Below are 21,651 nucleotides of genomic sequence, written 5' to 3' on the forward strand. Positions count from 1 at the left end.
AGCTCCTGAAGCTCAGAAGAAGTTCCTAGTTGATGTTCGCCATAAGAGATGACTTTAAGGATGTTCTTCTATATATGCATATACATACACAGATATATATATCTTGCACATATAAATAATGCATAACACAAATACTCCAGAATCCTGCAAATATTCCAGAATCCTGAAAATATTTATACACAACTGTTGGGGTTTTAGGAGTTCTCCTGGGGTTTTTTTTCTGTTAAAGGAATTTTCCCCATACGTGTTGCTAGGGGGACAAATTGCTGGGTATTTAAGAAAAACAAAAGACCTAGCCATTGGGGGAGGGCTGCATCTGGCTACTCTTTTGTTTCACTTGAGTGTGCGGACAGTCAGTTCCCGAAGTTTGGACGGAGAGGGAGGCTGCTTCTTCGGCTGTTTTTATCTTCTGCCAGAGAAACCCCGGGATCCCAAGCCCGCCTTCCCTGCCCTGCTGGGAGCCGGGCCACGGCCGCCCTGCCCCTGCCATTGCTTTGAGCCTTCGCTGCGTTGTAGCTGTGCTCGCCCTGCCTGCCCAGACCTCCGGGGGGGTCCCCGTTTGGATACATCGCGTCTGCCACCCGAGATTTGTGCTCGTCCCTGCCGCTCCAGCCTGCCATTCCAGCCTGCTGTTCCCGAGGGTCCGGCCGGACACCGGGATCGGCTGCCCAGGGGTTTGTGAAGCCTTTGTCCCATCCCTTCCCAGGATCCCAGGGCACCGGTGCCGCGTGCTCCCCGAGCTCGCTCCGGAGCGCCCCCTGCAGCCGCGGGGGAACCATCGCACCTGCCCTGCTCACCGGGAGCCGCCAGCGCCCCTGCCGGCTGCGAGCGGAACTGCACCCGAGGGGAAATAGCCTGACAGCCGAGAAGGCTGGGACTGGGTTTGTAATTGTTTGCTGTTACTGCCATAGTTATTGCTGTTTGTTTGACTGGTTATACACCTATAGATATATAATAGTAAAGAACTGTTATTCCTATTTCCCATATCTTTGCCTAAAAGCCCCTTGATTTCAAAATTATAATAACTCGGAGGGAAGGGGGGGTCGCATCTGCCATTCCAAGGGAGGCTCCTGCCTTCCTTAGCAGACACCTGTCTTTCAAACCAAGACAACAATGCACCATTAATCATGACTAGTTTCTTGATGTCAATGGGGTGAATCTTAATTTCATATTATTAATTAGCCTATTGATTGAATTCATTAACTTTTGCATGCTTCAATAAGAAATTGGTCTACTCAGAGTATTAAAGGAACAGCCTAGATTATTGTCTGTAATACTAATTCTTAGTAAATAACATTAACGTTCTATGAAGACAGAAAAATATTACAGCTTATTGTTTCAAATTCCAGTCTTTATTTCACTAAATATTATTACACTAAATTCAACCAAGCTGTGAATATTACTTTGCAGTACATGCTGTCAGTGTATCTTGTTCATTTGTTGTTGTTCGGACTCTTGAGTGCTTCTAGGTGGTTTCTCTGCCTGGGCCTGAAGCTAGCTTAAAGAAAGCACAGCTGGTGATCTTGGGGAAGGAGAGACAGAAGAAGCTCTAGTGGAAGTCACCTGCCAAAACAAGCCTCATGGGCGGGGGCTTCTGCAACATTTTCTTGGGAGGTGCTTTACGCTGAGGCTCTTGCACTCGGCCCTGCCGAGCTATGTTGCAGCTGTGCTGCAGTCATGCCTATGCTCAGCACTTGATCTTGACCCCAAACCATGAACTTTTCTTCCCCCCCTAACTTCAGCCCGACTTCATCCCATGGAGGTGCCTGACATCCTGGGTTTCGAGCTGCCCCCCGGCCTGCCTTCCTTCCTCACTGGGTGTGGTGGGACCAGCCTCAGCTGGTAAAGGCCCTGCCCTGCCAACCTTAAGAATCTCCTTGGCTCCTAGCCCTTGGAGAGCAGCCCCTTGGTGCTCCCCGAGAGTCATCCACTTAAGTCTTAATCAGAGTATCTTCTACTAAAAAGAATATTTATCTTTTGATTTCTTGATAGTCTTGCACACATATTTCACAGAAACCGTGGGACTACTCTCATATTTTATAAAACATTCACTGTGAAACCAATGTGGTGCAGGGATTGATGCAGGCTCCTGAGAGCAGGTGTACAAACTTCCAAAACTCCAAAGTTTCGGAAATTACATGTATACACATCGGTAGAAGCAGAGTGTGTTCCTTTAAAGGATACTGCACTCCTGTAATGCATAATGAGAGGTAAATTCCAGAAAGAAACCAGTTACAATTGTAGCCATTGAACCATTTAGTGATTATAGCATTAAAAATATGTATTAGGATTAAAAATTTGCATATGCCGACCAGTTCTTGATATTTCTTGCCTACCATGTTTTTCAGGAGTATTTCCACTGATCTGAAGTATTCTTGATCTTGTTGAGAGCCACTAGTCTATGAACTTTTCCCAAGGTAGTAGCATTATATTTATGTTATCTAAATTATAATGATAAATAGCTAAATGGAGCTAAAAAATTTATGGTACCTTACATTTTCAGAGTTCTACTATACATATATTCATCAGTTCATTTTCTAACTGTTCCTCTCACACAGTATGTAAGAAAATGTAATCAATAAACATTTAAGAAAAAATCAGAGATAGCTTACAGACAGCTTTTTAAGAAAATCTTTTTTGTTGTTTTTTTTTAAGTATCATTCTCCTTAAGGTAACTTGAACCTAATTTTCAGAAGGACTCGTGTCACTATTTAGTCAATTGAACAGCAAGGAACATTTGGTGTCCTATTATTGTATGTGTAGATCGGTGACACTTTGGTGACAGGGAATGTTGAAGTTTAGTACAATCTGCATACTGAGCTCCTAAAATACAGAAAAAGTATAGTGTGACAGAAGAGTTTACATGTGGACTTGAGCATTTGGAGCTAACCAAAGCTCAGCTACTGAACTTCCATGTGGCCTTCAGCCCACCACTTAACTTCTTCAAATATTGTATTTTTATCAATTTTAGTGAACAACGTTACCACAGGCTATTGTTTGTAAAACAAACAAACAAACAAATGATGTGGCATTCTGGGAAGAGTGATAGTAAATGCAGAAAGACTGCAAAGTCTTTTTAAAGCTACACAAGCTGGCAAAATTAGGAAGAAAGGTTCAACAGTCCTGGTTTTCAGCATGCCATATAATTCAGTACTTCATAGATTCCTGCACTGTCTTTCCCACCGTGGTGTCTGAGCTTCTTTCAGTAGTGTTTAAGCAAAGTGAGTAACTTTGTTTTACATGTGGTTTCTTCTCAAAACCACAGTGTCCCTCCCTTTCCCTCATGTAACAAGGTTTCATCCTGGTTCTCAGGGAACCAGGTCATGACACACACTGTTGTGTGAGTGTGTGTATACATATGTATTTACAAATGCATACTCTATAAATAAACACATGTATTTTCTCCCCTGGTTGATCAAAGAAGCTGAATCTTGCTCAAATCTTGCTTGACTGAAGTGTTTTAATTTTAAACTTGTATATGAAGAGTAAAATACAGGTACGAGGGTTTTTTTTTTCTTTTTGAAAACTCTTTAAAATAAGCCAAACCCTTCTTTCCAAACATTCTATCTGTCTGCATCAAGTTTCCCAAGAGAAGTTGTGCCCTAGCATAATATTTCAAATGTAGCAACTTGAGTGATTAATTCTGACAAAGATGGGAGACAGAAATTAGTATTGGCAAAATTAAAATTTCTCTGTAGTAATTGGTCTTGTATAAAAAACATTTTTATAAACATTTTCTCTTGTAGTAGTGCTGGGAAATGGTGACTATGAGGGAATGGCTTTCTTCGTAATTAGGCTGATGGTCTTCTAAATTCACAATCTCAAAACTAAAGCCCTGCAAACCTGAAACAGATACAATCATTCATATTTCCTATAAGAAATTTTCAAACTATTTTACTGTCATTTGATTAAGTCTCCGCTTATGTGAGTTAAGGGAATTTGCTTCTTGAATCATAGTATCAGGTTGGAAGAGATTTTGGGAAGTCACCAGTTCAATCTCCTGCTCAAAGCAGGGTCAACACTGAAATCAGATGGTGTTCTTCACTGCTTCACTGTCCTCACTAGCTGGTTGAAATGACCACTGTTTCCATTAGCCTCTCCTTGCAGAGGACATCTGTTCCAGCCCTTGACCATCTTGATTTTCTACTGGCTCCAGTTTATTAACATCTTTTTTATATTGGGGTGCCCAAAACTACACACAGTATTCCAGATATATGCTACCAAATGATGAGTAAAGAGGAATAGTCATTTCCCTTGATCTAGCTCTGACTTTCTTTATACAGGCCAGGGTGGTGTGAGCTTTCACTGCTGTCTAGTGTTTCTCCCACTGTCCACCAGGACCCCCAGATCTTATTCAGTGGCACTGAGGGGCCTGTCAGTCCCAGTCTGTGCAATGGCAGAAGGTCAGTCTGACCAAAGTGCAGTGCTTTGCATTAGTCTGTGTTGAACTTCATGTGGTTCCTGTCAGTCCATTCTCTGGCTTGTCTAGAGGCAGCCCTGCCCCTGAGCATTGAATACATTTATGGAATAAGCACTGCAGCTATTCATTACTGGTTTATGCCAACATTAATATTTTTAAATAAAAATCACATCCTAATGAAATTTTAGAGGAAATTTCAGTGTGATTGCAAGGTGGAAGCTTTAGGCTTATTAGAATCTGAAACTCCTATTACAAAGGGTGTAAATGCTTTCTCACTAGCTACAGTGGTTAAGACCTTCATTTTATACTTAATTTCAGGGAGAACTAATAGCTCCGTATTTTCTCCCATCATGCTGGAGCACAAGTTCAGCTCATGAGAACTACGAAGAGGACGGGGCCTTGGCTCTACTCTGACCCGGTGGAAAGAGTGCCACCTACTGAGCCTGTGGCTCGGTTTTGCAAACTTAAGTGTGCAAAGCATAGTCTTTCAGTCAAATTCTGACTCAGTGCAATCCAGTGTATTAATGATATGAGTCGATGTTGTTACACTGCAAGATGTGTCTGTACAAGCCAAAGAAAACTAAGATTTTAGATGCTGATAGCTAGGAAATCTTCCAATCTCCTTCAGTGTAGTAACAAAATAATGACGTAATAGGGAACGCGTGTGTATTAAGTTTTGTTAATGTAAAGCTGATAGAAGTGCAGCCATCATGTAATCTCAGCATATGCTGAGAAAAGAGAAAGAAAAACTTTTTAAAAGCATAGCAAAAGCTATTCTGAAAGGAAGAAAATTATGATGGCTGGTTCTGGAGAAGATGTAAGGACCATGTAATGTAAGGAACAGAGAAACAATTGAAGAGTGTATAACTGTAAAATCCTTACCAAACACTTCATAAAACTTTTATTGCTCGGTACGACAAACACTAACATACAGCTCTATAAACACCATGGTGTCTTTGAAGTGTGTTTCTTCTATTTTAGATCTATAAACTAGTTGGTGTACCTACCTGCTTGCTTGTTTTTGTTCTTATCCCATTTGGTTTGTTTAGGAAATACGATCATTCTTTCCTAAAGATTTTGCATTTTACAGTGTGTTTCAGCTTTGTCTTCGTGGTTACTATGTTGCCTTTGGCTCAGCAGGATTCCTATCTACCTGATACGTTACTTAGGAGGCAACCATCAAATCCAACAAGTTAAAATGTCTCCCAGAGCAGGGTAGAAAGCACACTCCCTGCTCTGCGCAATGTTAGCTTCTGTAGCCGGATGATGACGTTTCTGTCATTGTCTACTGCTTTTACGTGATTAAGTATTGTGAAACACAAGATGCTGCTCATCATTTTGCTCCCAGCCTCCAAACAGGTGAAGTACAACATACATTTGTTCTGTCTTGAACAAAGAGATACACTTTGCTGTTAGAACATGATTTAAAATCAGAGAAGACTTCTGGGGTTTGGGTTTATTTTTGGTTGGTTTTTTTTTCCCCCAATGAAAGTTGACATAAGTAATTTTTAATCTTATCCATATCTGATGTGCTTCAGTTGAGGCACTGATTGCCTAACATGAGAGAGAGGAAATAACTCCAGTTTATTGAATCTTTCTTTTCAATCTTTATTAGGGCAAATTAAACTAATGAGTTGTATGCCTTTGACTACAGCTAGTTATTATATGTTCAATGATTTATGTTTGCTTTACATATTAGGAAATTTGTGAACATCTGGGAATATTCTTTCTGTATTGATTTAAATAGTTATTGACCCATTGTTCCTGTCTACCAGAAGTTTGGAAGAGCAAATGCATTAATGGTGCTATAGCAGAATTTTCCTTGAAGGTCCTATTGGGACAGTGTTGGATCAAATGATACCGCTGATTGTGAAAGAAAAAAAGCCTTTACCAGTAGTACCTGTGGCTACTATTTTGCTCTTCACCGCCATGTGTCTCACTGTTATCCTCTGCACCATGACAGGAAAAGATTGGGTGTGGTAATTAGACTGCTGACCTGGGACTCATCAGAGTAACCTGGTTATGCATCTGTAGTCATGGGCAAGTCACTTCTGTGGGCTCCTGTTTCTGCACATCTTGAGCTTCCCTGGTAAAACGTTCTGCAAGGAACTATTGTGAAAGAAACACAAACTACAGTGAGCAGTGCAAAAATCACTTCTATATTTCACTCTATAAAGCAATGCATGCTGGAAGGGAAACTGCCCTGCTGGTCTGGAAAAAAAACCCCAAAACCCAGCAATGTTACTGTGTGCACTGAATAATCTGAACCTGGATGAAGGCAAACACGTGGCAACGTGCACATTGGAGAAAAACGTTTGGCATTTTCCTGTTGCTCAACATTTCACTGAATATGAGTCTAATCTATGAATGCTGTCTAAAGGTTATTTTATAATCTGTAAGTTTCATTGCTTGTTAACAAACTCCAGGAGCAGAGCAGTCTACAGAGGGAGCAATGACAAAGCAGCTTCTTTATTTCCTGCCTTAGTAGGGTAGAGTAGCGTGCCTGCATTTGTCAGCGCACTCTGTTTTTTATTCTTGGACCAAGGCAGCAGAGGAAGCCATCTTCCAAAAGAGGAGCTGAACATTTTTAGAAACCTCAGAAGTATGTGTTCTTGTGAAAGTAAATTTCAGTTGTTTGGTAAAACAGCCAACAGCATAGAGATGACCTGAGGATTTGCATTAGACTAAAATCCTTTCTCCCTTCCCTGCTTTTTTAACTTTTTCTTCTGAAAAAGCTGTGAGAAAAGGGACTGAAAGGGGGAAGCAGAAAATCATGTTTTCCTTTGGTCCAGGGGATTCCTTAAAAACAAAAAGCTCTTTGTTTGTTTTTCTTTAGCGAGAAAGGACATAAAGCCTGATCGCGCTGAAGAGGCTGGCTCTGAACTCGGGGCATCAAAGCGGCGCTTTCCGACGGGTATTGGACACGGCAGCATTTTGCAGGGCTTGGCTTTCAAATCAATGCTTCAAACTCTCTGCCCGCCCCTCACTCGTTGGGGATTTCCTCTCCTTCTTTGCCAACAGCAGCGACAGCCACGCGCAGAAGGTCAAGCCGAGATCCGTGGACAAGGGCAGGGGGCCTAGGGCCATGCCGGGATGAGGCGCTGAGGGCCGGCGGGGAGCTGCGCCGCGGAGGGAGGAGGAGAAGGAGGAGGAAGGCGGGAGGAGGAGGAGTTGAGGAGCCCGGGCCCGGGAGCCTCCCCGCTTACCGCACTAGGAAGTGACGCTTTCTCCGAGTCCCGGAGAGAAAGAAACAAAGTTTGTTTTTTTTTTTTTTTTTCCCCCTTCCTTCTTCTCTCCCGCCCCCCTCTGCAAACAGCCGCTCCACGTTCCCCCGCGGCTCCCGCCGTGCCTGGCTGCGCAGGTGAGCCAGCACGTTCTCTTTCTTCCTTCTCCTGTTTTCCGCGCGTTTATTTTATTTTTTTTTTTTTAATTCGCACGATTTGCTTCCGTTTTCCTGCCATTTTGGAGAGGGGGTGTCTTTCCTGGGGCTTTTCTTTTGGGGGCGGTGGTGCGTGCTTTGTTTGTGGGTGCTGGGTGCAGGATGAGGAGCAGAAGTACCTGTGGAGGTGACGGGGACGGCTGGCTCCGCGCCCGGGCCGCGCAGCCCCACGGGGCCGGGGCAGCGGCACTCCCGGCCCGCCTGCTGCGGGGGGCCAGGCTCGGCTGCTGAGCCATCGCCTCGTGCTGTACCCTGAGTTGTTACGGGCGCTCCGGAGGGGTTTCTTGGCGGCTGCCTGGCTGCGGCAGCGCTTTCTGGATGTGTCTGTGTCCGGGTGAGCTGCCTGCGGATGGAATTTTGGGGGGTTGGTTTGGGCTGGGGGGAGGCTCTCTTTGCTCGCGGCGTGGCGGAGCGGGGCAGCCCAGCGTGTGCGGCGGCCCCGAGCGCTGCGTGGAGAGGGTCGCATCGCCCTGCTGGGGTTTACGCAGTGGAGGGGGGTGGGGAGGAATTTGTTAAATAATTTTTGAAAAATCCCGTGCTCTCAAGTGTACAGCTCTTTTCTGGCAGCAACTGCAAAAGACCGATTCGTTGCAGTTTAGCAGTAAAAGCTGACAATACGCCTACGCGCGTATGTGAGAGTCTTATATAATACTTACGGGTTTTTTTTTAACAGGCGTAAGCAGGATATATTTTTGGTTTATAAAGTCTTGTGTGGTTGCAGCTTGCAGAATTAGCGAAATATTCTATTAGCTTAGCAGAGATTTACTTTACGTCCTTTTAAAAACATCTAATTTTTTTATAATAATTTGATTTCCTTCCGACTACGTGTTTTGAGCTTAGTGTAAAGGCCATCTGTACTGGAGCAAGCAGTTAAGGGAGGGGAAGAGAGAAAAAGAAATGTCCTAATGCGGAGACTATTAGGTTGTTTAGAGGGCGAGACTGCAGTTCCAAGCAGCAACAGCAGCAGCTTTATGACTGTGTGTAATTACAGAGTGATTGCATAGGACAGCATTGTTGGAACGAATACGTATACACAGGCTATTGTGCAAGATTTCTGTACCGAACAAAACCTAGTTTTGCATTGCAAATGCTAAAAAGAGAATGTATTGTGCATTGAACTGCCACATTCCTCTTAGACTACTTCGTCGTGGAATTAGAAGGGGAAGGTGGGAGAAGTGGAGTGAGGCTGATTGTAGAAATCACGATCTGAAATACTCAGCAGAAATGCCACTAGTAGTCTCTGAAATCACAGCAGACAGAAATTGAAAGCTCATTGAATCTGCGGGTTCGTGCTTCTAAAGTGATTATATAGCAAGTGAAATCCAAGCAGATTTGCTACGGTCCTGCATGTTTAGTGTAATTCTTGCTCTGGTCTAGTTTTTTGTGTGCTTGTGTGGGAAAAAGACCTATGTTAAAATAAGCAACTGCAGTTCAGATAGCTTGCTTTGAAATTGAGAGAAGAGCATTGGGGAGAGTTTCTGTGTCAGGCCACAAAAACTTGGAGCTTGAGAGAACTACCAGACCAGAGATACGCTCAGAGCATGCTGTTTCAGCTTTAACTCGAAAGTTGCATCTGGTTCAGTGATTTTGCAGGCAGTGTTGGCTGAGGGATCGTATGAAGCACTGAGAAAGTGTGCCACTGACACTGTATTAGCAAGGCTTTTAACTAAGTCTTTGAAGAACATCATAATTATGCCAAAGTTCTTGTGGGTACAACTTAACGTCCCTTAGACTTCTTTTTCAGGGATGCTAGTTACCTGTTATTTTTATCAGCTTAGTTTTGAGAGTACTTGGAATTCAGGACATATCAGATCTGCAAGATTTCACATCTAGTGCTCAGAAACTGGTCTTTCTAACATTAGAGACAATTTTCTAGAAGTGTTATCTTCAGCTGTTACAGCTGATGTCTTAATAAATGCCACAAAGGCTTGTAAAGTATTTTGAGCACTGCAATGTAAAGTACTATAAAAATGGAAAGCTGCTTTAATTTTTATTTTAACTGAACACAGATCATCTTATTGGTAGTTTCCTCAGGTTTTCAAGAAAATGCTTCATATAAAATGTATGTGGCTTTGTTAACAAAGAATGAAGTGATCTGCTGACAGTGTTTTTGTGTTTTGTTTGGGGTTTTTTTTTGTCATTTGACAAACTATGTTAGTGATCCTTCTGTAAGTTTATTGGAGCATTTTGTTTTAATAAAAAATATGAAACAAATATATGCTAATCTGTGCATTACTGTGATGTTCTACTTGCAGATTTTTCTTGAAATTGTACTTAATGTCTTGATTGACTTGTCAGTCTGTGTTATACTGGATGTTTTAATGTAAGAATTACCGCTGGAGTAGTTCTTAAAGGTTTCTTGAATCATTTGTGGTAGTGATACAGTATAATCATTCCTTATGCTAAGTCTTTTGCTTTTCACAACCTATGTGGTAGGAGGGAGTTTTAGGTCAGGATTTTTTGGACTTGTATACAAAGAAGTTGGTAACTTGCATGTCCTTGAGTCGTCCTGTGGTTCTCAGTGGAATTAGTCATAGATATATATACATTTGTGTGCATGTTAGCAAAACAAAGGTGTAGCTGTGCTAGCCTTTAACCCATCCAGGTGCATGTGAGTAGTGGTGATATGAAATGATGAGGGCTGTAGCACAATGAAAGCTTTTCAAAAAGCCTGCATAAATGTTCCAAATGTTAGTTTATGTTTTTGCATTTTCACTCTTCTGGTCAGCTGTCAGTAGTGGCTGCAGAACCACAGGAGAGATTTTCAAGCCTGTCATCCCTTTCATGACACTCTTCTGTCAAGCTGCTAATCAATCCCTTAAGTTGCCCCTGACTGAGGACATGCAGCCTTTTTTTTGGAAATGGCCACCTTGGTGACAGTGGCAGCAGCAGTGTCTGTGTGGAGGTGTGCCCAGGCATGTAAGGAGACAAGAGGGACTGCCATGAATCAGAGTGGAAGTCTGTCTAACCTGTGGCCCTGTTTGCAAAGGTTTATATGTTCTCTATATGGTTAGCAGTTCTTGAAGGATTTCTACTCAAGAAACTTACCTAGTTTTCTGTTGAGCTTAGGTAAACATTTAGCAAACACTTTTTTTAACCTACTGATCGAATTGTGGAATGACAATGTTGGTAAGAGCTGGGTTTTTTGTTGTTTCACTTTTTCTAAACACCCTCCCCCCTCCCCCCCAATAATAAAAAAGAAAACATCCAAAATACCAAAACCCTGATTTTTTTTTCCCTTTGGTTTTTTTGTCTGAAGCATCACATGAAATCTTAGTACTGGTTGCAGTAAATTACAGTTTATGCTAAAATTAAACGTAGTAAATATGAATGTTGTCTGCAGAGTGATTACTTACATTCTAAGAGACATGAAGTGATAAATAAACCACTTTTCTTTGAGTATTCATAGTGTGAAATGGGGAGGTGAGGGAGGCAGGAGCTCTGGTTTTGCAACACATGCCCAAAAAGCTGCAGGTTCTGGCACAGGCAAACCAAGGCTCATGAGTCACATCCAAAGGGAAGACTTGTCACTGAGCAATTTGTAAATAGGAGGGATGAACTTCTAATTCAAGGCAATATCCTGAGGACCTTCCCTAATAATTGCAAGTGCGGCAGAGAGCTTTATGTCCAACAGGAGTTACTTATACTTTGAATCACACGTTCCCCCTAGTGTAATTTGAGCATTCAAACGAAGAAATCCTCGTTATGTGTTACAGAGGTCCCTGAAAGAGGTGGCTGGTCAAGTAATAATATAAGTTTTTGTAGCTTCATACCAGCCACTTGCATTCCACGTGGAAGCTCCTTGGCAGCTCCAGCAGCTCGCAGTGTACAAATGGCATGTGTCTGCAGCAGGGGGCTGCTCAATGAACGCTTCACAATGCTTTGCACAACTTCTGTTTCTGAACGGTCTCCAACTGTAGCCCTTCTCAGTGCTCTGCTGATCAACTCCAGTGACTGAAAAAGTTACGAGGGAAAGCTGTACTCTGCACACCGGGAAAAAGTGCGAATACATGCATTTTGACTGGAATCGGTGTCCAGGTATTTAGGAGCAACCATTCGAATGTGGATGCAGGGACAATATTGGTAATTAATTCTTTGCTTTTCAGGCTCTCTTGATGCTTTTTATTGTATTTTGTGCAACTGACAGCCACCAGATAACCAGGCTTAAATTAATATAATTCATTAATCTGTATATAATATGGAAGATGTGCAGATATTCTTTGAAATGTACATATCCCAAAATTAATGTTCTTTTTATGTACAAGTAAATGACATGAATGTCCCTTGTTGAATTGACAGCTGGTGTTAATCAAAAAGTTGAAAACTGGGAAAAACTAGATTGGGAGGGGGTGGCAAAGTGTTCAGTGTGTGTTAATTTTTTGTTTTTTCTTAAAGGCGTTTTGAAGGACTTAAAGCAAAGCATAGAATAATGCTTTCCTTTTTACCCTTAATTAGTCAAAATTAATGTTTAAGTTCTATATAGTTTGACTTTAGGATTGGTAAGGATTTAAACAATTTGAGGGCCTGAAGTAGTAAACTGAGAAACAGTTCTGATATCTGTTTTACTAAATATGTTACTGATACATTACATGTTCAGAGTTGGGATGTAAAGAGACAGGAAGAGGAATCAAGCCAGTATTCATGCTTTGGGGTTTTTTTGCCACTTACTTTCTTCTCACATTGATTCTCAGTTGCTTGGCTTTCCCCATCATAGGAGAGATTACAGTGCAATGATATATATTGGTATATCCTCTTATCATTTATTTTAGGAAGACAAATTAAACATGTATGTATGTTTATATGTACACACACTATTCTGTCATATACCCTTATGTATCTCATTTTATAACTCGGTTCCCCTAAGAACAAATGTTTCTTTTCCTTGTTGTGCTAGAGTACTGTTTGTGAAGTTTTGTTTGGATTTATTTTTGACAAACCATGATGAAGTTTTCTGTTTGACTGTTTGTACTGTTATCTTAACCTTGAATATAATTCTGTATTTTGGGGTTTATCTTAATTTGTTGCCTTTGATAATGTTGCTTTTGTTATTTCTAGAATTATGGTGACCAAAATGTGCATGAATTATAACTGCAAGTTTTGTTCTTGATTTTTTTGGGGGGGAGGTTTTTTTTTTGTTTGTTTGGTTGGTTGGTTGGTTTTTTCCAAGGGCTTGTAACTGATAGGACTTTTTGAAATAATGGTTTGGTTTTGCAGCCTGTCTGTGGTACAGTGTTGTATGGTGGATTTCCAGCTATCAGAGTGGCTGCTTCCCTTCAGCATGGATAAACCAGAACCTGTTGTTCTGTGGAGCTGCATGTTGTGGGGCAGTCAGCCTGCTGAACTGCTTGTCACCTTGTCTGCACAGTGCATCATGATGAGGTCCAAAGTTGAAACTAGTCCCAGAAGTCTGAATAATCTCCAAATAGCCTTGTTATGGTGTAGTCCATAGGTAAAAGTGCATTTCTGTTTGGATCCCAAGTTGCATGAGGATGTTGTGTGATTTCAAACTTAATCAAGTATGCTTAGGTGTGGCCTTATCTGCTATGCCTGTGTACATCTGGGATTCCTTGAGCATCTCCTTTTCAGCCCCTGCATATGTCACCTGGTAATTTGTCATGAATTGCAGTATTGTTTACAGTTTTATAGTAATGCAAGTCAACTACTCTTCCAGTGTTATAATACCCGTAGCTGTTCAGATTCTTCGTCCTGAACAATTACCCTTAGACACACTGAAAATAAAGTAAAATGAAGTGCCATATGTAACAATACTCTTGGGATTTTAAACTGTTTTGATTTCAGGCTTTTATTTCTCCCTACATAACATATTCTTTCATGCACTTCCTGGAAGGAGAGCTTGCTGTGTTTGTGGGAAATTACTACACTTGGGTGGAGAAGAATTTAGCAAAGTATTTTCCTATTTAAATTTAGTTTTATACCATTTGAGAACAAAATCCCAGCATTGCCAAATTCCAGGTGAGAGGAGAGAGAGCCACAGCTGTAAGACATTCTGATTGCTTTAGGAGATTCCGATGATGACACCTCAGGATACCAAATACTCACATATGTGAAACTGGCAGGGAAGACTGACTGCCCCTATGGTTTAGTTTGACTTCATGACTTTGAAAATTCTGAGTTGAATTATTCTCTTTGAATCTTTTGTGGCAAACTCTGGATGTTATCCTGCATGAGACATGCTATATATTGGGGACAATGATAGTATTTATAATATTTAATTAATATTACAAATTCATTTTGATTTTTTATTGGAAGGCTATTATATTTTCAAATTTTTAGAAAATATAAGTATATATGAGTAAATAATGTAGTCTTTCCAAACAGTATTTGTTTAAATGAACATGTTTTAAGGGATGTTGAGATTCCTCTGGAGGAGAAGAGGAATATATTAAAAACAAAAGCTAGGACTTTTGTCACACTAGTGAAGTATTACTGAACTGTTAGGCATTCTGGTTATTAGGGGCTTAAGCTATCCTCCTTGAATAACTGAAAAGCCTTTGCACATAAAGGGTGTGATTGTAAGTAAACTGTGCAAAATGTTGCATTTGATTATCGGCCTCACTTTTTTCCAATTTTATTTCAGCATTGAAGTGGTCTTTTGTTACTGTGATTTTCTAAATACATTTAAGAGTCAAAAGGAAATTTAAGTCATTTCTTTCCTTTTGAAGTATGGGACTCCTCCTTGTTTTAGTCCTTTGTCTTTGGCAAAAGTGAAATATTTCAGGTATGCTACTAGCTGACTTATTTTGCTGTTGCAACTTTCTTTCTACAGTAAATGTACTGTAAATATTTCTGTAGAAAAATTTGATCCGTAATAAAAAGACCTTTTATTGCCTAAGAAGATAAAAAAAGAATGTGAAACTCCTTATAAACAATTTATTTTAATTTTGAATATGAGATGTAAAGAATAAACATTTGAAGAACTGAGGAATTAAAAACCTGCGAAGTCTGGTATAGCTGATACTATACTCGAGGTTTGCACTTTTTAACAGTGAATAAGAGGCTGCCTTGCAAGAAGCTTTGTTGAAGTCAGTGATGATTATTTTTCTATTTAAAAGATGAACAAAGCTATCTGAGCTTTTTTTATTTGGAATATAAATAAACCTAGTTACCTTACCTTTAGAGAGGAAATTAAAATACAGAGAGCTTTGTTAGCAAAAGAAGTAAAATGCAGATTTGAAGCCTTGATTTGTAAAGTTTTTCTCTGCAACTGGAAGAGCTCTTTAATAATCATAATCATTACTACTGATATAAATTGCACACTGGAAAATTCAGTTTCCTTATTCAAGTGATCTCCTCTGGCATTTTAAAATGAACTAGCCTGCCTGTTAACATATGTATGCCATGATGCAGGTCTTTGTTTGTCTAAGAGTGACATGAACATATATTTGCTGAATTCTTAAGCACAGGAGACAGATGAAGCTTGGATGGACTGATCATAAAGCAAAGGCATTTCCAACACAGAGGTGGCAGAGCAAGGCTAGAGACCCTTCACTGGCCTCCAGCTTGCACTGCTGCTTTTTAGCGACTTTATGGGTTTGTCCACTAGGCATCTCTGTCAGAGGTATCATTAGGCAAGTATGAGACCAAGGGCAGTGGCCCAAATACTTGTCAACACCAGCAATTGCTTGAATATCCATGTGTACGTGGATATTTTGTTAAAGGGCCAGTGTATTTGACACTTGAAGTTAATGTTAAAACACCCATGTTGGCAAGATGCTGCTGCTTCTGTGCTGCCTGAAGTGATGTTGAAATGGCTTTTGCTTTTTTCTTAACAGAATGTTTCTTTTACCCCAGTGGTGATAAATCAATAATCTGTTCCAATCCTGATCAGCAATATTCTATTGTTGTAGTACTATCAAGTTACTGTTGATATTTGTGGAAGAATGACATTTAGATGAAAGGGCAAAACTTCTTGTTTTTAAAAGACAACCCACAAACAAACAAGCATTCTCATGCTCACACAAAATAAGTAAGTGCCAAGATAGGAAGATACTTAGATTTAGAAATTCTTAGCGCTTCCTTCATGAGAGATATTGGTATTTAAACTATATTTGGAATTTTGACCTCAAATTGTAAATGCTTACTTCAGCCTGTATACTACCATAATAGCACACTCCAAGGACCATGTGACAAAAAGCAAAGAAGAAAACTCAGTATCTGAACTGGTTCACGTTACTCAGCTAAAGAGCAGAGATGACACTAATGTTTGCAGCAACCCTTTGGTGTCAAATACAGAAGGATAATTTCTTATGAAACAAGAAAATCCAGTTTTCTATATTCTCTTGAGTTTGAGATCTGAAGAGGGATGTTGAGTGTAATTCAAACCTGCATAAGATGTTTTGCTTCTGCTCTTCTGTCAAGGTTTACAAATGGTACTCCCCAGTTCAGTGCCCCCACTCTCCAAACCACACACCAGTTCTCTCTTTTTCCCCTCTTCTCCCACTGATGGGCTGAAGAGGAGAATTGGAGGCACAAAGGGCAAAAATCATGGCTTGAGATCAGTACAATTTACTGGACGCAGCAATGAGATAAAAGGAGCAGTAAGATCAACAAAGTAAGCCAGTGGCTCCCAATGGCTCCCTCTACCACATTTTCTCACAGGAAGGAACCCCTTTTCTCTGGAAGAGAGTCCCTTCCCTCCATCCCAGCAATGACATGAGATGGTGTAGAGTAACCTCCATGTCCTAGCCATGTCCCTCATGGCTACCACAAAAATTAACCCTGTCCTGGCTGGAACTGGACATCTTCACATCATGATCATTAATAAAAAAGAACTGCAACTGGTCTCAGGCTGCATAGATAAGCCTACAGTTTTAGTTTCATTTTCTGAAGCATTATGGTTTTTCTGCAGGTTTTTACCATTTTAGTTTGAATAATATGTTACAAAGGTGCAGGATACACTTAGGCCTTTGGAAAGCTAAGCAATCCATAGGTGTCCCTTTTGTCAAAAGCAAATTAGAGGATCTCATTTGCTAGTGGAGGTTGCATTGCTGTGATAGGGCATCTACCAGCAGTTCTTATGGAGATCTGTTTCAGGAATATAGCCTGGAAATTGAAGCTAGAGGGAGTTTTCTAACATATTAATTGGGTTAAAATATTTAAGATGTCACAGTCCTACTCTTCCCAAGAAGGCAATGGCTTTGTGTAGCCTTTTAAAATCTTAAATAAAATCTTGGTCTTAAACTTTTTTAGTAGCCTGAAGTGCTTTTATTGTTCTTTCTGTGGCGTCCCACCCTTAAAGGGAAGTGGTGATTTATGATTTCATTGAGCCTTTTATTCATACTTAGACACAACAAGCTGCTTATACTGAAACTAAAATGGTCAGCAATAAGGAACAGGTAGCCTGAGCTTAGAACGAGTCATGCTCTTTGCCCTCATGCAGAAGAGCATTTTGTCTTCCAGTCATGGAACTTCCTGTACCTAATACATGAGTCTACACTTGCATCTACAAACTGTTAGACGATTATAGGAGAAGTAGGACTAAAGACAGGCGGACCTGAAAGAGAAGACAACAAAATGCAATTCAGGAAGCATTTGGTGTTTGATGCCATAGGACATACAACAACAAAATGTTTCCAGTCTTCCCCCTTTCTTGCAAGCTCACTGCTGACAAGTAATTTACATCGCGTGTGCCGTGTTATCATCCTCGGTTTAAGGTGAGGAAGTCGTCTTCAACCAAGAGGCTACAAAACCATATTCTGACTGAACACTCAGTGGCATCATGTGAGTAGAAATGGAGATTTTGTCCCACACAGAGGAGTTGATTGATGGGGGCTCTTGATAGGGGAAGGTGCGGTATGTGTGCCTGAATTTGCATCTCCATGGCTGAGTGAGTGTTTCGTCAGCAGGCTTTGTAGAGGAGCCCAGGCTCTCTCACACCTCCTTGAGAAGGAGCTGACATTGCTGTTCAGAAATGGTTACTGGCACCCTCTGTGAACTTCCAGCAGATAGAGCACTTAAGCCTTGGGTGAAATAGCAACTTTTTCTTTGAATTGCAGATACATGTTTGGCTATATTCGTCTGCTGTGGGCCCTTTTGACTGGCTTTTTCCTGGACTTTGTGATTAAAAGCCTGAATTTTGGTTCTCTGCTTAATCCTGTCATGTTTGTTCAAGAAATCTATGATGTGTAACAGAAGCTTCTGGATTGCACGCTAGAAATGCATGCATAGAAATGAATGCTCCAATTTCTGCATGGAGCAGATTGAGTAGTTTCCCTAGCCAGGTTACTTACTTGGTTCTCAATCATGTCAGTGAACAAAATTATTATCTCCCTTGTTCTGTGCACTTAGGTGATTTCAGTCTGCCTCTTATGCAGTTATTTCATACTTTTCTGTTTCTCAGTTGGCTAACTTTGGTAGTGTCATTAAAAAGGTCAAAGATGGAAGAAAAAGTGGTGGATCAACATTCTCCCTTGTAGCATGGGTTCAGGACATTTTTTACATTTCTCAGCTGCTCTGTTGTGGGGTTTTTTATTGTGAAGATGAATAGAACTACTCCATTTTGCTATGTGCTATAAAGCATTTTAAAAAGACAGTTCTCTCTGAGTGACTTGATTTATGAGAGAAGTACAGTTTGGAGGTGGAAGGATATTCTCTGTTCAGTGACAGCTCTAACAGAATAATTGTGACAGAATTTGCTTGGGAAAGTGCTCTAAGTTCAGTGTAGGATGCCTGGCTGTTTACAAGTAACCATCTAAGCCATACAGTTTGGATGTGTGGAGGCAATGTGAAAATCTATTGACATCTTTAGTTACTCAACTGGTTTATTTTTGGGAGCTCATGAGTTGGCAGAACATACTGACCCTGTCTGGAGGGGAAAAGCATAATGACTTTGAATGCAGGAGACTTAGTGAATATTTTGTCAAGTTACTTGCTACTATTTCTTTGCAGCAGCTGTCATGGAGGTTTTAACTCTTTGCTTTCCCCCCTGAACATTTTTGCATATTGTTGTTATATTTTAATGAAAATCTAATACTAGTCTGTCAAGACAAAATGGCTCAATGCATCCTACGACAGATTTGAAGAGTATGAGGTTTTGTTGCTTGAAAAAGGGGGAAAAATATTTGGTGACAGATTGCTTGTTGATAACCCTTTGTAATATTCAACCTTCACTTGAAACGGCTATAGGTTGGATTCACAATTGGTCCTGGACACAAAAGGCTACAATGTAGGAAAGACAAAGCAGTCTTGCACACAGGTAATATTGGATAGTGAGGAAGTAAGGAACTGAGAGAAGTTTTATTTATGTTCAAAAACACAGCTGTGTTTTTTGTGAAACTGATACTGCTTTTGCTCTGTGTGACTAGAGAGACCCAGCAGACAGAAACAAAAACTGACAGTAACAACTGCAAAGCGTAAACTTTGCTCTTCCTATTATAGATTTTCTGCTTGTGATTAATTTACACAAAACTATTACCCACTGTGCATAAGAAAGTAAAAACAGGATGTCTTTCTTGTAGTGTTCTCCTTGTAGCTACTACTTACAGTCCTGATTTGGAGAGCTGGTGCAAGGTTCCATGGAGTAAATAGGGAGTTTGTCATGGAAGAAGTTTGGTTTTCGGCTTTCAATGTTCAGTATTCTGACACCATCAGAAGTTCTCAACTGCTTTGTCAGTTTATTTGAAAACAACTTCATTGCTGGAAATAACTAACTTCAAAGCATTTTGCTTGATGATACTTGCAGTTATCTTACTGAAAAGTTAAAGTTTTGTTTGTAACTCTTAATTATTCCATATCCCTTTATTCATTCACACAATTAACTTGTAGTCTCACACCAGCATTGCAAGATTTCTTCCAAATGCTGAATTGTGAAAACAGATGAGTTACCAATCACTTCGAAGGAAAAGAACCACTGATATGACTTTTGTGTGTTACACAAGCAAAATTTAAAAGAAACCCAACAGGTGAAGAAATAAAATAAAGCACATGTTAACACTTGGCAAGCTGACCAGACTCACTGAGACCACTTTGCTTTAAAGGTGTCTTCTCCACCATCCTTTTCTTTTGTTTTTTTAAAGTAAGTACCTAGACTTACTTGTGGTGGGGGGTTTTTTGTGGTGTTTTTTTTTTTTAATATGAAAAGGAAGATCTGGAAAACTCATGTGTCCGGAACAATGTCAGCTTATCTGTTCAGCAACAGTCCCAGTCCCTTACTATTATTAAATACAATTGCTGGAAAAATGTGCCTTGAGGCAGGAATGTTATTTTATTTTTGACAGGTTTTTTTCCTGGAGTGTGTATTGGACATTAGTTTCAAACAGTTCTTTTTTTTTTTCCTCAGTCCTATCAGTGCTACTTTTCAACTTATTTTAATAAATTTATCACTTTGTTGTAAAGTTATATAACTAATCATTTTGGGACTTTGCTTTCCTTCCAATGCAGAAGTTGAAAATGTATATTCATAGCTTGTAGAAATGCCAAATAAGTAGTATAAACAACAGGAGAGGCTGTATATTGAAAAAAATAAATAAAAAATGAAAAATCCTAATTCAAGACCTAAATGAAATGAGTGCATTCCAGAACTCCTTTCTGTGCAGGACTCTGTGCTTGTGATGCAAGCACCTCTAGCCTCGCCTGCCTTTGCAGGGGTGTTCAGTGCCTGTCTGGCCCTGGCGGGGGGGACAGAATTAATGGAGGTGGGGCCTGGGTGTCCCAGCAGCCACAGGTCGAGGCACGCCAGGCTGCCTGCGAGGGCAGGGGGAGCTGCCAGGTGCCTCTTTGGGCGGGCAGCCTGTGCTTCGAGACTCACAGAACGGGAAGCTCAGCTGTGCGGTGGACGCAAACTCTTTGAGAGATAATGTTTCTTCAGGCCATCACTCGGGCTCTTGCTCAGCAGCTGAAGCATTTCATTGGGAAATGCAACATTAGAAAAGCATGCTTTTAGACTCCAAGTGGCATTGGAACAGCTGTACTGGAGCAGCTAAATAAATATAACCCTCTGTAAGAGGAAATAACTTTTCTAACAGATATATGCACAGATGGATTGTAATCATACTAAGCCTAGTGTTTGCCTGAGAGAGAAAACCTTTTAATAGAGATCTATAAATGGAAATTTGTGCTTATACCGGCTTCTTCTAGCAGCGATTAGAGAACACTACTCCTGCCTAGTGGGAATGAGATGAGCATCTCAGGGAGTTAGAAAAACTAGGTGAGCTAGGGAGACACCAGCCATGAGCTACAACAGCAATGTACATTAAAATTTATTGGTGCCCAGATGCCTACAAAAGTGTCTGGGAGCAGTTCTTTTACAGCAGTGTGAGTGGGCCTGGGTAACAGGGTTCTGTGTGCCAGAGGTACTCAGTATGCTCGGAGAGAGCAGGGAGCATAGCACTCCTGTCAGGGGGAAACTCAGTGTTTTGCTACGTCCAAAATGCAGGAAAATAAGATACTAAAACAAATTGCAAATTTGGAACATATTTAGCAATTACAGATACATGTCCTAAAATATTTTATAATAATAGAGCAAAGCACTGAGCTAAAATTATATGCAGACAGCACTTATGAGAGTTGCTGCTTCAGGAAGGAATTATGATTGTAAAATAGTGGATCAGGGAAAAGTTCATTCCAGGTTTATTTTCTTTTTTTTATTCATGAATGAGGGAGTCCTTTAATAAATACTTCAATTAAGTACTGTCCATCATTTAATTTTCAAATTCTAAGCTATTTAATGAAGAGGGAATTGTTACTGGTGGGATTTTGCTTTAAAACAGCAGCTTCAAACGGAAAGCAAATTGGTAGATTTAAACACCAACCTGTGTGTCTTAAAATAAATTGA

At 40.5% G+C, this 21,651-nt stretch overlaps 1 protein-coding gene across 3 annotated transcripts in view; it reads left to right on the forward strand.

Moving 5' to 3' along the window:
- The first annotated feature begins 7,609 nt into the window (after positions 1 to 7,609).
- MIDEAS (mitotic deacetylase associated SANT domain protein) overlaps positions 7,610 to 21,651 on the forward strand; it is a 55,651-nt gene continuing 41,609 nt past the window's right edge. For 2 of the 3 annotated variants that reach the window (XM_042047898.1, XM_042047900.1), the window contains exon 1: positions 7,610 to 7,781. The gene's annotated coding sequence lies outside the window, so the exon portion shown is untranslated. Of the gene's footprint in view, positions 7,782 to 7,873; positions 8,194 to 21,651 lie in introns of those variants that run through there. The other variant, XM_042047899.1, reaches the window with a different exon arrangement.

The sequence above is a fragment of the Corvus kubaryi genome, unplaced genomic scaffold (assembly GCF_017639235.1).
Source record: "Corvus kubaryi isolate FWS band 111438036 unplaced genomic scaffold, C.kubaryi_AGA036_p1.0 66, whole genome shotgun sequence".
In the NCBI taxonomy this organism is placed as follows: Eukaryota; Metazoa; Chordata; class Aves; order Passeriformes; family Corvidae; genus Corvus; species Corvus kubaryi.